Source organism: Cervus elaphus, chromosome 16, assembly GCF_910594005.1.
Source record: "Cervus elaphus chromosome 16, mCerEla1.1, whole genome shotgun sequence".
NCBI lineage: Eukaryota > Metazoa > Chordata > Mammalia > Artiodactyla > Cervidae > Cervus > Cervus elaphus.
In genome coordinates this window covers 35,210,281-35,224,456 of record NC_057830.1, presented here as the reverse complement: position 1 = coordinate 35,224,456, position 14,176 = coordinate 35,210,281, and the positions used below count along the sequence as shown (strand labels likewise).

Here is a 14,176-nt window from a genome sequence, read left to right as displayed (position 1 = left end):
AATCAAAACCTTTTGATTCCAACTTGTTTGGGGGTCTATGTGCTTGCATGTGTGCTTAGACCCTTCAGTTGCATCTGACTCTCTGCGACCCCATAGACCATGGCCTGCCAGGCTCCTCTGTCCATGGGATTCTCCAGGCAAGAATAGTGGAGTGGGTTGCCATTTCCTTCTTGCTTGCCTATAATTAACTTCTTCCACTCGGTGGTGGTGGTGGTGGTGCGGGTCGAGGAGCGGGGGTAGGGGCTTCAGTATCTGCAAGACAGCTTAAATGACACAGCTCAGAATATTGTCTATAGTCCTTGAGGAAGAACTAAAGGTCCTCAACTTCGTTTAATGGCTAAAGTATTGCTTTGTAATGCTTAACTGTTTCTCTTTCTTTCTGTATTTTTTCCACTTGTCTGATTAAATTTATTCCTTGACTAAATTTTTCTAGAGACAAAAGGCAGGAGGAGGACATGGGTGGAGGTCTGTTCTGAAAAGGCCTTACAGGATCCTGATCCCTTACAATCTATAAATTGGGAAAGTGAGGCCCAGAAAGTCCATGACTCAGGACCTGAAGACATTCTGATTTCTAAGTAGGTCCCCTTGGAAAGCCTTTGCGCTTCTCTTTGAGATTCAGGAATCGCGGGCTTCCTCCTGGGAGGCTCTTCCAACCCCTACGCATTACCCTCTTGGTGACCCCCGCAGCTTTCCTCCAACCCTCCAGTCAGCCGGGTTCACTCGTTCCAATTGCAGCCCTGCAGATGCGACCAGATGTGGCTCCTAGGGGAAATTAGCTACGTCACCATGACTCCTCCCATTGGCTCGAGGGGTGGGGCGCGGCGCCACGACGTCAGACGCCCAAAGGGGAGGAGCGGTGAGGGGAAGGAGGAGGGAAGTGGGACTTCAACATGGCGGCTGTGGTACTGGCGGTGACTACGGTGACGGTCTGGCCCGGGGCGGGCAGAGTTGGAGGTGGTAGTGTTCGCTCTCCCTAGGGGCCGTCAGGAGCTCAGCAGGGACCGAGCCAGGGGGGCCGGTCGGCAGCAGCACCTTTCGGCTTCTGGCACGGCGGCTGCAGCATTCAGGTGAGGGGGCCTCGCTGGGGGAGGGAGGTGAGGGGCGGAGTTGGGAGAGGGAGCCGGTACCGGGAGACGGCTGGGGGAGGGACGGGGAGGAAGCTGGAGACTGAGTGGAATGGAGGAGCTGCAGCTCAGGGGGTGTGAGGGCCGGGGGGCCAGAGATGGGTAACTTGGGAAGGATTCTGGGAGAAGGGACAGGGTGAGGGGACCAGCATTGAAGGGGCGGAGGGCAGATGGGATGCGGAAAAATAAGTGAGTTCGGATTAAGGGGACTAATGTTCTGCTGGAAAATAGGCGCAGTACGTAGGCTGTCTGGAACGAGAGCTCGGTGGGAAATAGAGAATGTCGGGGAGAGAGGGACGTAGGTTTTAGTAAAGGTGAGTGGTGGGGAGTTGAGGGTGAGCTGCGGACCTGAGATACAGATTTAATTTTCTCTGAGGCGATGAGATTAGGGGGAAAGGGAGGAGACCAGACTCGGGGCGAGTGATCTTTGGGGCTATATTCGACATTGCCTGGTCTTCTCCAGGTATGTTAGTCTTGCTGCTTTTGTTTGTTTCTTGGGTAGAGACATATCTGTCCAGTCCACCTGGGGGTCAGAAACAGTTCCTAATCTTTCTTGTGAAACATGAAGTTATAGTTCATTTATTTGATCTCTAAATAGTTATCTCTGACCTTTGTCTTGTCTCCACATGTTCTTGTTTAAAGTGTGGCTGGCCATAAAAATACATTTTATATTAAAGTGAGATAAATTTTTGAGAGTTTTTAGACTCCATGGAGTGTTGCAAGAACAGATTTGGTAGTTATCTGTTAAGTAGCTTTTGTTCTAACTCCACTTAATAGGGCTTCTTTGCTCAGTTCTAATTATTAGTATTTTAGAATTTGGGTAGGGGGATACCCTACCCAAAAAAAATGATGGATATTTTTCTTTAGAATTTTGCCAGATTTGGTGATAAGAAAAGCAGGGCACTTAGTCTTTAGTGATAGAGCCAGTTCTTTCTTGTAAGTGTCCCAAACTGAAAGTTTAACTGAAAGTTTCTGTATTATTTTGTAGCAAAGAATGTAAAATGTCCGAGGTCTAAAAGAATTCCTTTGTCTACATTAACCTACTTTATAAAGTAGGATTTTTTTGGTGTGTTTTTATAGTAGGTTTTTATAAATTAAAGTTGTATTTCTGATCCATCCTATTCATTCTGTGACTTATTTATTGTTTATTACTGTCTACTTTGTGTTGCATTAATAAGTCATTATAATTATGGAAATGGGAAAATTAATGTTTCCTCTAGTGAGACTGTATCACTGTACAGCTTCATTGGAAGAAATAATGTTTTTTGGAAATGAAGACTAAGGAAGAAAATTATGTAAATATAAGAACTTCCTGAATTTTTCCTTTGTGTAGTATTTGGCTCAATATTTCATCATGACATACTTTTTTTTTAATCATAACATATTTTTTGTATATCTGAAAGCTTTTCTTTTTCTTTTAAAGAAGACAGTATCCTGATATGATTGTATTAGGTCTGTGATGCGTTCTCATCAGTAGTTGTTAGTTCCCATTTCTTAGGTTGGCAAATAGCACTTTATCTTGTGTGACTTTTCTTTCCTATCTCAACTATGGTAAGGTATTTAAAATGAGGATTCCTGAAGTTTAATTCAGTGAAGTTTAATTCAAATTTCTCTGAATTTTTTCAGCATTATAAATGTATCTTCATTACTGTAGAGTGTGGTTGTCAGTATTATACATTTTTCCTGTTATTTAATTATATTGTTGAATGTTTGAGGTTTTTTCCATATGTAGATTATTTTAAGCATAACCATTTTTCCCACAGACTAACCAAAGCCAAAAACAAGCTACTATCAGGTCATCGTTACAGGTAATTTTCTTCAGATAGCCCTTCTCAAGAAATGCAAAAGTTAGCACGCAGTACTGTAAGTATTAGGGCTTCCCTGGTGGCCCATTGGTTAAGAATCTGCCTGCCAGTGCAGGAGGCTCGTTTGATCCCTGGGTGGGGTAGATCCCCTGGAGAAGAAAACGGCAACCCACTCCAGTATTCTTGCCTGGGAAATCCCATGGACAGAGGAGCCTAAAGAGCTGGTCCAGGAGGTTGCAAGAGGATCGGACACAGCTTAGTGACTAAACAGCAGCCTCCAGCATTAAGTATTAAATAAGCTTCTTAGAATCAGGAAAACCTTGAATTGAAGCTTGGAAATCAATTGGATTTAGTTTCCCACATAGCATGAGAATCCTTCCTTCTGTGTCATGAAGATAACTGAAAATCTGTCCTCTTTTCCAGGATCTAATTTCTTATAGGAAAAGAGCCTTTCAGTAGAGAAAGATGTAATCAGGGTGTTGCTTTTCATAGCACACAATGTCTTGTAATATTTGAAAATAATTTGAATGTAAGAATATTATTTTCCTATGAATTGAGAGTTAACATTTCAGATTTCAAAAATTTTAGGTGAGAGCTAGATTTACAAAGGGAATGGGGCTAATCTTGGGTCTGTATTAATAAGCTAGGCATCGTAAACACTTTACATCATCTCACTTTTATTCATAGGATTTGTTTGTGTAGGCAAAGATAGGCTTGATTTTTAGGTATTGAGGAAGCTGAGGATCAGAAAAGTTGAGTAACTTAAAGCAAGGTTACTGCTCTAAATTCGTCCAATTTCAGTGCCCTTGCTCTATCTGTTACATCATTTTGCCCCTCTTACATGGTCACAGGGCCACTCCAATTCCTATGAAGTAAATTTAAACTATAAGTGTGAGTTTTAAAAGTAATGCCATTTGAAACTACTTGTTCTCATTGAAATAGCATAACCGGAATGATAAATAGTTCATTACAGCTTTAGTCACTTAAGATGTCATCAGTTCTAGGAGGAAATAAATACCTGAATATTTTGTACTTAACAAAATGAACTGTATAAACTGGATAAAGGGCTAAAAGGTTTTTATAATTGTAATTGCTGAGTCAGGTCAGACCTGGTTCATCAAGGGCCGAAATTTGTATTTGGCAGTAATCCACTTGTGTTCTCAGAATTTTGGATTGGTCATTGTCAGTTGCTTAATGCTTACTAAACACTTCCAGTGTTTGAGTCACTGAGTTGGTTTATGGTATTTGTGAATCTTGTGGTTTACTGAGTCAAGAGCCAGCAGTGTGTGTTCTGGTTGCCTCACTTCCTCCCCAGCACTTGATATTGTCAGACTTTTAATTTTTTTCTAATCTTTTGGGTTTGAAAGAGTATCTACTGTGTTTTATTAGCGTTTCCTGAAGTTCAGCATCTTTTTTGTATGTCCATTAGCCATTTGTATCTTTGTGATGCGCATGTTCAAGTTCTCTGCCTATTTTTGAGTCCTCTTTTTTTTCCTGATTGATTTTTGAGAGTTCTTTATGTATTTTATACACTAATTATTTGTTAATTTATGGTTTGCAAATATTCTCTCCCAGTTTATAACTTGTCTTACCATCTCTTCATAGTTTTATGATGAGAAAAGTTCATGGTTTTAATGAACTGAATGAACTTTCCAGACTTTTATGCTTTTTGTATCATATTTAGGAAATCCTCTTCTGCTAGGCATGTTATTTTATTTTGTTTTATTTTATTTGCATGTTATTTTAATAAGTACTAAAGTTTATGTGTCTTGTGGCATCTAATCTGACATTTAGTACCAATATTTGCTTGATGAGAAAGGCCAGCTTCTCAGGAGTTGTGCTCGTATTGTATTTGGAGTTTTAAGAACCAGAGGGTTTTTTAAAAATTATTTTTTATTTTAAAAATATTTATTTGGCCGTGTGGCATGGAGGATATTAGTTCCCTGATCAGGGATTGAACCCATGCCCTCTCTAGTGGAAGCTTGGTATCCTAACTGCTGGACCGCAAGGGAAGTCCCAGGCCAGAGGGTTTTAAAAGGGTTTTAAAAGCAACCTGAATTGTACACACAGGTTATATATATTTCCCCAAGCTGGGAAACTTAACAGGTTTGTGAATGACGTATACATTTTATTGGAATTCCTAGGTGCCGCTCATGGTAAAGAACCTGTCTGCCAACGCAGTAGATGTGAGAGAGTCGGGTTTAGTTCCTGGGTTGGGAAGATCCCCTGCAGGAGAGCATAGCAACCCACTCCAGTATTCTTGCCTGGAGAATCCCTTGGACAGAGGAGCCTGGCCGACTCTAGTCCGTAGGGTCGCAAAGAGTCGGACACGACTGAAACAACTTAGTGAACACATACATTTTACTAAATGTTAACCGTGTGGTTTGACAGTGAGAGAGTTTTCTTGTGTGGATAACTAATAATGAGTCACTTTTTTTGAGCAGTTGGGATTTCTACTAAAATATGTTCAGAAAGATTTTTTGATGTCTAGTCTGTCTGGTATTGGGTTTTATTAAGAATAATTGTGAATTGTCAAAGGGCTGATTTGGAAACATTTTGGAAGAGTTTTTTTGTCTTTATTTTCAAGTAATATGGTATTATATAATCAGGTGGAATGTAATTACATGGTTAAATAAAGAGAAATATGTACATATTCACAGTTAACGAGTTGTTTATATGTGGGGGGTATTTTTTGGGGAGGTGGGATTAGTATCATATGTTTATGGTATTTAAATTTCATTGGATACTTTTAAAAGAATGAAATAACTCTTCTTAGTGTTGGAGAAACTATTTAAAGTTATGATTTATGACGGGAAATTCCCTAGTGGTCCAGTGGTTAGGACTCTGCTTTCACTGCTGAGGGCTCAGATTCAATCCCTGTCAGGAAACTAAGATCCTGCAAGTCATGCAGCAAGACCAAAAAAAAGTTATGATGAAAATTGCAAATCAGCTAGAACATACGTGATGGAGGATATAGTATTTTTATTTTGTTTTTTTAACTGTCTGCCCAGTTCTTTAGGCTCTGTCTCCTATCTACATTAAACTCTTACCTCTTAGGTTATTTTTATTAAAATCTTGAGGGATTGAATTTCTCTTTTGTGTATTAAAACCTCTTGAAAACTTTTTTCTTTTCATGAGAAGGAACTGTTCTTCTAGGGAGTTGGATGTCCTGATCCTGGCAAAGATCACGTTGAAATATAAAACATCCACCAGGCTTTAATTATACTGCAAATACTGTGTAGTGATATACAGTACACCTTTGATATTTGTGAAAGGTATTTCCCTAGATTTTTGAGAGTCCTTGCATAAATACCATACTTTAGAATGTCATAGTTTATAGAAAAGTATAATAGAAAATTTTTAGTTACCTTCAGGTTTGATGGGTAAGAAAAATAGATAAGAAAAACAAACTTAAAGATCTTGATGCTAAATTTCATCTTTGGCTACCTTTAATTCTCAGTCTCTTACTGTTCATTGTTGCTGGATGGCCTATCCTTAACCTTTATTAATTTATTAATAAATAACCTTTTGTTAAATAATAACCTTTATTAATTTATTAATAAATTAACCTTTATTAACCCTTTGGAAACTAAAGGTCAGACTGGCTTTGCTTGTTTTGTGCTGCATCTCATCATCATGGTCTTAGTCCCAGTCACAGTTCATATCCTCTTGCTCATTTCTTCCTTCACTGGTAAGAATTAGATCTTCCTAATCCTAACATCTTCCTATAGTTGGGAGTGTTAACATTTCCTTTTAGAGTTCATTGGGAAAGGATATGGGCAGTAGCTTCCTTTTTTTCCTCCTCCTGGTAGATTATACCTTATGCCACACCATGTATGATAAATGATTCCTTTCTGTGGGTGGAATTCAGAGTCCATTGTTGGATTACAAATTATTAGGTGGCATGGATTTTAGAGCTTCCCTGATTGCTCAGTTGGTAAAGAATCCGCCTGCCATGTAGGAGACCCCTGTTCGATTCCTGGTTTGGGAAGATCCACTGGAGAAGGGAAAGACTAAACACTCCAATATTCTGGCCTGGAGAATTCCAGGTGGCAAAGAATGGGACATGACTGAACGACTTTCACTTCACTTTCATGTGGAGTGGGTTTTAGGGGTAGCCAGTGAAATCTCAAAAAATTTTCTTCCATCAAAGGTTATTCTATTTCCAAGTGATAATAACAATAGGAAACTAACCAACCAACCTACCACAAATTTTGTTCTGAAATACTTTAAAATCACTGAAGGTCTTGAATTGTTCATTGATTATTGCTATTCATTCATTCAAATGTCCCATCCGTTTTCTAAAACAGGAAATTCCACCTAGTTCTTATAATTTAATAGGGAATCTAACTTTATCCTTGTAGTAGGTAGTTTTTATAATATTTCACTTACCTGGCTTATTCAGAGATCTCAGCATTTTATATAAGCAGAATTTAAAGATAATGGAACATTTCTTTGAAACCCATATGAAAATTATTGGAAGATTATTAAATGAGTCTTTTATAAATGTAATTATATAATGCAGCCAGTAGTAATGTATGACTTACTCTGTAATAACATAGGTCTTACTCCAGATGTCTCTAGGAAGCTATACATTTTGAGTTATGTTTAAAAAAAAATGGTTTTGGTTTGTATGTATTGCTGACAGAATTTAGTGGAAGAGTACATGTTACGGTAACAGTCTTATTTCATTTAGTGGATAAGAAATTATATTTAGGCACAATTCTAGTTTGAAATGTTCTTGGTCTGTCCAATATGATAGCCACATAGTGGAGATATAAAACATTTTTATCATTGTGAAAAGTTCTTTTAAACTGTTCCCGATCATTACATTTTATTGTTCATGTAGATCACCTGGAGATTGTGGTAAAATGTAGATTCTGATTCAGTAGTTGTGGGTAGGTTTATGATTGTGCATTTTTAAAGAAATTCTCAGGTTATGTTGATGGCCCAAGGATCATACTTTGAATAGTAAACTTTTGAATTTACTGTAACGTGAGGTTGATTTGGGACATTTTATGAGATTTTTAAAAAATTTATTATAAGGTTTTTAATTAGTGTCTTTTGCCTGGAGAGATTATATTGCAATGAAGAGAACTCTAGAGTGAGTTTAAAGGTCTAAAGTTGTAGTTCCAGGTTTCCTTTTTAAAAACTAACCATCTATTTCAGACTTGAACTCTTTAGTTTGTGAAACAAGAATATGAATACTTGCTTATATCTCATAGAATGTAAGGTTTGGATAAGATGATGTATGTGATGGTATTTTCAAAACTAAGTAAGACTTCAACATATAGTTTTGAAAATTATGTAAAGTTTTTAACATGTACTTCATTAGAAGCATAATACTTTTTCACTGTCAGCTAATATCCTTATTTTCTAAAGGTAGTATACTACATTTTATCCAGCAATTCTCATTAAGTTTTACTTATTCTTTTATGCTTAATGTTTGTCTTTTTGCATTTTTCTTTTAATAGTCTATTTATTTGATTTTTGGCTGTGCTGGGTCTTCGTTGTTGTGCGTGGACTTTTCGCTGGTTGTGACTAGAGGGGGCTGCTCCTTAATTGTGATGCAAGGGCTTTTTGTTGCAGTGGCTCCTCCTGTTGTAGAGCATGGGCTTCAGTGGTTGTGGCACATGGGCTTAGTTGCCTTATGGCATGTGGAATCTTCCCAGACCAGGGATTGAACCTGCGTCCCCTGCATTGGCAGGCGGTTCCCAACTTGGACCACCAGAGAACGTCCCCCATTAGAATTAATTTCAATGAGGTGTTTTGTCCTGTTATAGCTGCCACTTAGAGAAGTGTGTGTGTGTGTTTAGTCGCTAAGTCATATCTGACTCTTTGTGACCTCATGGACTGCAGCACACCAGGCCTCCCTGTCCTTCACCATTTCTTTAAGTTTGACCAAGTTCATGTCCATTGCATCAGTGATGCCATCCAGCCATCTCATCCTCTGACACCCTCTTCTCCTGCCCTCAATCTTTCCCAGCATCAGGGACTTTTCCAGTGAATCGGCTCTTTGTATCAGGTGGCCAAATATTGGAGCTTCAGCATCAGTTGTTCCACCTCTCACGTCTGTATATGACTACTGGAAGAACCATAGCTTTGACTTTATGAACCTTTGTGGGCAAAGTACTTAGAGAAGTATCAGGCAGTAATAGTAGGTACACCTTAAACAGATGTTGAATGAATGAGACATATAAGTCTGAGAAATTAATTGCCTTTTGTTGCGAGCAGGCAGGGATATTTTTTTAAATGAACAAAAGTTGATTGGGAACGAGCTTTAAGGGGGGAACAAAGGGTCGGGAAGATTCCCTGGAGAAGGAAATGATTCCCCACTCCAGTTTTTGCCTGGAGAATCCCAAGAACAGAGGAGCCTGGCAGGCTACAGTCCATGAGGTTGCAAAAAGTCAGACATGACTGAGTGACTCACACACACACACACACACACACACACACACAAGTAATTATTTAGTTAGTTTTTCCATTGGGGGGAAAATGAAAGCCAGATAACATACCTCTTCACTTTAGAATTCTATTTGTATATTCCTGTTTTCTTACTGTGCTCTTTTGACCCGTTTTAGTTAATTGTGTACAATTTCTTGTGGGTATCCTTTTAACAAGATTTAACAGCATTTTTGCTGTCTCATTTATTTTCAGAAATATTTTAGAGTTAAATTATAGACATTTTACACTAGAATGTTACATAACTTTTTAAAAAAAATGAGGACATTTTTCTTCATAAATACACTACTGTTAACCACGCCCAACCATCTATGGTAAACAGTGTTTCTCTTTTTTTTCTTTGGCCACACCACACAGCTTGTGGGATCTTAGTTCCCTGACCAGGGATTGAACCTGGGCTTTGGCAGTGAAAGTGCTGAGTCCCAACCACTGGACCCCCAGGGAACTCCCAACAATAATTTCATATTATCATATTATAGCAGTACTTACTTACATTTCCTCACTTGTCCCCCAAATGTCTTTTATGAGTTCACAGTGCAATTCTGACACTACCTAGAATTAGGTTAATGGGCTTCCCTGGTTGCACAGTGGTAAAGAATCTACCTGCCAATGCAGGATACGTGAGTTTGACCCCTGGGTTGGGAAGATCCCCTTGTGGAGGTAATGGCAACCTGCTCTTGTATTCTTGCCTGAAAAGTCCCATGGACAGAGGAGCCTGGCAGGCTACAGTCCAGAGGGTTGCAGAGTCAGACATAACCGAGGGACTAAAGCACGCACGCACGCACACATCAGTTCAGTTCAGTCGCTCAGTCGTGTCCGACTCTTTGCGACCCCATGAATCGCAGCACGCCAGGCCTCCCTGTCCATCACCAGCTCCCGGAGTTTACTCAAACTCATGCCCGTTGAGTCAGTGATGCCATCCAGCCATCTCATCCTCTGTCGTCCCCTTCTCCTCCTGCCCCCAATTGCTCCCAGCATCAGGGTCTTTTCCAATGAGTCAACTCTTCGCATGAGGTGGCCAAAGTTCTGGAGTTTCAGCTTCAGCATCAATCCTTCCAATGAACACCCAGGACAGGTTAAAGGCATAGTCATTCAGAAGACTGGCCTCAGATATCAGCCACAAGTTCAAGGGTTCCCAGAACATTTTGAAACAACTGGCTACAAATTTAGAGGTTCCCAAGCAGCCCTCAGGTTAGATAATTTGCTACAATGCCTTACAGAACTCAGAAAAGCGCTATATTTATGATTACAGATTTGTTATAGCAAAAAGTATACAAATCAGAACTAGTCAGAAGATGCCATAGGGTGAAACCTGGGAAGGTCCGAAACATGAAAATGACTCTTCCAGTGGAATCAGGATGTGTCACCCTCCTGACACATCATTGTGTCACCAGATCCACAGAACACTGTGGAACCAGGGAAGCTCAGCAGAGTTTGTGTCCAGATTTCATTTTATTGACTTATTACTTAGGCATGATTCATTGGCCACGAGGTTGAATTTGATCTTCATCCCTGCTCTTCCCCTCCCTGAAGGTTGAACATATTACATGGCTTAAAATCACATGATTTGTCTTTATGGTATGGTCATCCTCTGTCCTAAGTCATCTTGTTAGCATAAACTATCAAGTATGGTCTAGGGGCCCACCAAGAAAAACAAAGATTTTTGTATCACTTGGGAAATTCCAAGGATTTAGAGGATACCTCCAAGAACCAGGGGCTTCCCTTGTGGTTTAGCTGGTAAAGAATCCGCCTGCAATGTGGGAGACCTGGGTTTGATCCCTGGATTGGGAAGATCCCCTGGAGAAGGGAGAGGCTACCCACTCCAGTGTTCTGGCCTGGAGAATTCCATGGACTGTATAGTCCATGGGATCACGGAGAGTTGGACACTACTGAGCGACTTTAACTTTCAGGCTAACCAAATTCTTTATTGTACAAAATGGTTTGTTCAGGATGGAGGAGCCTGGTAGGCTGCAGTCCATGGGGTCGCTAAGAGTCGGACACGACTGAGCGACTTCACTTTCATTTTTCACTTTCATGCATTGGAGAAGGAAATGGCAACCCACTCCAGTGTTCTTGCCTGGGGAATCCCAGGGACGGGGGAGCCTGGTGGGCTGCCTGCCGTCTATGGGGTCGCACAGAGTTGGACACGACTGAAGTGACTTAGCAGCAGCAGCTCCAATAAAACCACTTAAAAAATATCTAAGGGTTCCTTTTATTTTTTCAGTATTATGGGAATTTAAAAGTGTACCAGAGAGGAAGGAGAAAGTGTAATGAATTCCCATGTGCCCATTGCCTAGCTTGCACAAAGATCAACATTTGACTGATCTTTTTCAAGTCTTTTCTCCTCCCTTTTTTGGGGATTGGGAAGTGCCTGAAATATTTTAAAGCAAATCTCAAACATTCCTATAAATAGATTATTATGTGTTTCTAACTGATAAAACAGTTAACTTTCTTTAAAAAATATAATTATCATGCAATTATCTATTAGTAATTCCTTAATGTAATAACCATCCTATATGAAAATTTCTCTTATTTTCTTAGAAGTGTCACTTTACAGATAGTTTTTTCCATTCACAACTCAGGTCAGGTCCATACTTATCACTTATTTGGTTTTCAGGTCTGTTAAGTCTCTTCTGTGATATGGTAATTATCACCTTTTCATTGGAGAAACCAGGCCATTTGTTCTGAAGGTATTCCAAATTTAGGATTTGTCTGTGCATTCTTGTGCTGTCTTTTTTGCTTGCTCCTCTAATTCTTGTAAAGAAAGGGTTAGAAGCTTGATTTAATTCATGTTTCTGTTGTCTGGTTGGGGATAGCAGCCATCATAGAAGTGGTGCTGTGTCCTTCTTTTTACATCCCATCAGGAGGTACGTAATGAATGGTTGTCCCACTTTTTGTGATTCTAGTTATGTTCAGATGGTGTCAGTCCCATCCTTCTATTATAAAGCTCCCTGTTAATCTTTACCTAATAATTTAGCATCCATTGATGATACTTACTTGAATCAATTATTTAATTAGAAGTTATGAACTTGTATCATCACACTTTTTTTTTTCATATTTATGTTTATGAGGTGCCATTCTTCTTTGAAGAACTTTCTCTCATCAGCAGAGTTACCCTTAAGTGTAGTTCCTACTGGAAAGGAATGATGAATGCTTAATTCTTATCTTTTAATTACCAATTTCAAAGTTGGTATAATAGTCATCTTTTAATGGTAGTAGATTATTTGTGGTTTGTTTTTTTTTTTCCTGATGATTTTCTATGGATCTTTGAATATCACCATAGACTTGTGGCTTTGTGTTTAAAACAATTATTATAGTCATTATTTTTGATGCACAAGTTATTAAAAATTTGGTAGCCTTTTGATATAACCTATAAATCTTTGGAAAATTTCTTATTTTCATGTACAACAAATGGCCCAGGTTTATCTTAGAAGTTCTTTATCCATATCTGAAAGCAACCATTTCTCAGTGCAGAGACATACAGATGGCTGTCAGGCACATGAAAAGATGCTCAACATTACTAATCATCAGGGAAATGCAAATCATGGAGAAAAGGGAGCCTTCATGCACTGTTAGTAGGAATATAAATTGTTGCAGCCACTATGGAGAACAGTGTAGAGATTCCCCCAAAAATTAAAAATTGAACTACCATATGATCCAGCAATTCCAGTCCTGAATATTTATCCAAAGAAAGCAAAAACACTAATTAGAAAAGATACATGCATCCATGTGTTAATTGCTGCATTATTTACAATAGCTGAGATATGAAAGCAACCCAGGTGTCCATCAACAGATGAATGGTATGTAGCATACATATATACATTAAGTATGTATATAAAATGAAATACTACTCAGGCATAAAAAAGAGTGAAACCTTGCCATTTGTAACAACATGGATGGACCTAGAGGATATTATGCTAGGTGAAATAAATCAGACAATGACAAATAATGCATGATTTCACTTATATGAAATCTAAAACACAGAACGAATGATCAAACATAACAAAACAGAAACTATAGATACAGAGAACAAATGGATGGTTATTGTAAATGAGTTATGAGGATGAAATGTACAGTGTAGGGTACATAGTCGGTAGCTATATAGTGACATATCATAACTAGATTTATCATAGTGATCATTTTGAAATGTGTAGAAATACCAAATCACTGTGTGTGTAACAGGAACTAACAGTGTTGTAGGTCAAATATACTTCAGAAACAAACAGACTCATAAAAAAAGAGATTAGATTTGTGACTATAGAAATGAGGAGGGGGTTGGGAATTGGATGAAGGCAGTCAGAAGGTACCACCTTCCAGTTACAAATAAGTATTAGGATGTAATGTACACTATAATGTAATGAACAGTGCTATATGTTATATATGGAAGTTGTTTAGAAAGTAAATCCTGGGGTCTCATCACGTACACACATGAATTTTTTCTATTTCTTTAATTTTGTATTTATATGAGATGATGGATGTTCACTAGTGATAATCATTTCATGATACATGTAAGTCAAATCATTATGTTGTATACTTTAAACTTGTACAGTGTTGAAAGTCAATTATACAGTGCTGTATGTCAACTGAATATTTAAAAAACTAAGATCATGGCATCCGGCCCCATTACTTCATGGCAAATAGAGGGGGGAAAGGTTGAAGTAGTGACAGATTTCCTCTTCTTGGGCTCTAAAATCACTGTGGATGGTGACTGCAGCCATGAAATCAGGAGACGTTTGCTTCTTGCCAGGAAAGCTATGACAAACCTAGACAATATGTTGAGAAGCA

General features: G+C 38.8%; 1 protein-coding gene across 3 annotated transcripts in view; it reads left to right on the top strand.

Moving 5' to 3' along the window:
* Window positions 1–834: 834 nt before the first annotated feature.
* UBAP1 (ubiquitin associated protein 1) overlaps window positions 835–14,176 on the top strand; it is a 67,150-nt gene continuing 53,808 nt past the window's right edge. Inside the window, exon 1 of one of the 3 annotated variants that reach the window (XM_043927302.1) lies at window positions 835–1,067. The gene's annotated coding sequence lies outside the window, so the exon portion shown is untranslated. Of the gene's footprint in view, window positions 1,068–1,281; window positions 1,588–14,176 lie in introns of those variants that run through there. The other 2 variants (XM_043927305.1, XM_043927303.1) reach the window with 2 other exon arrangements.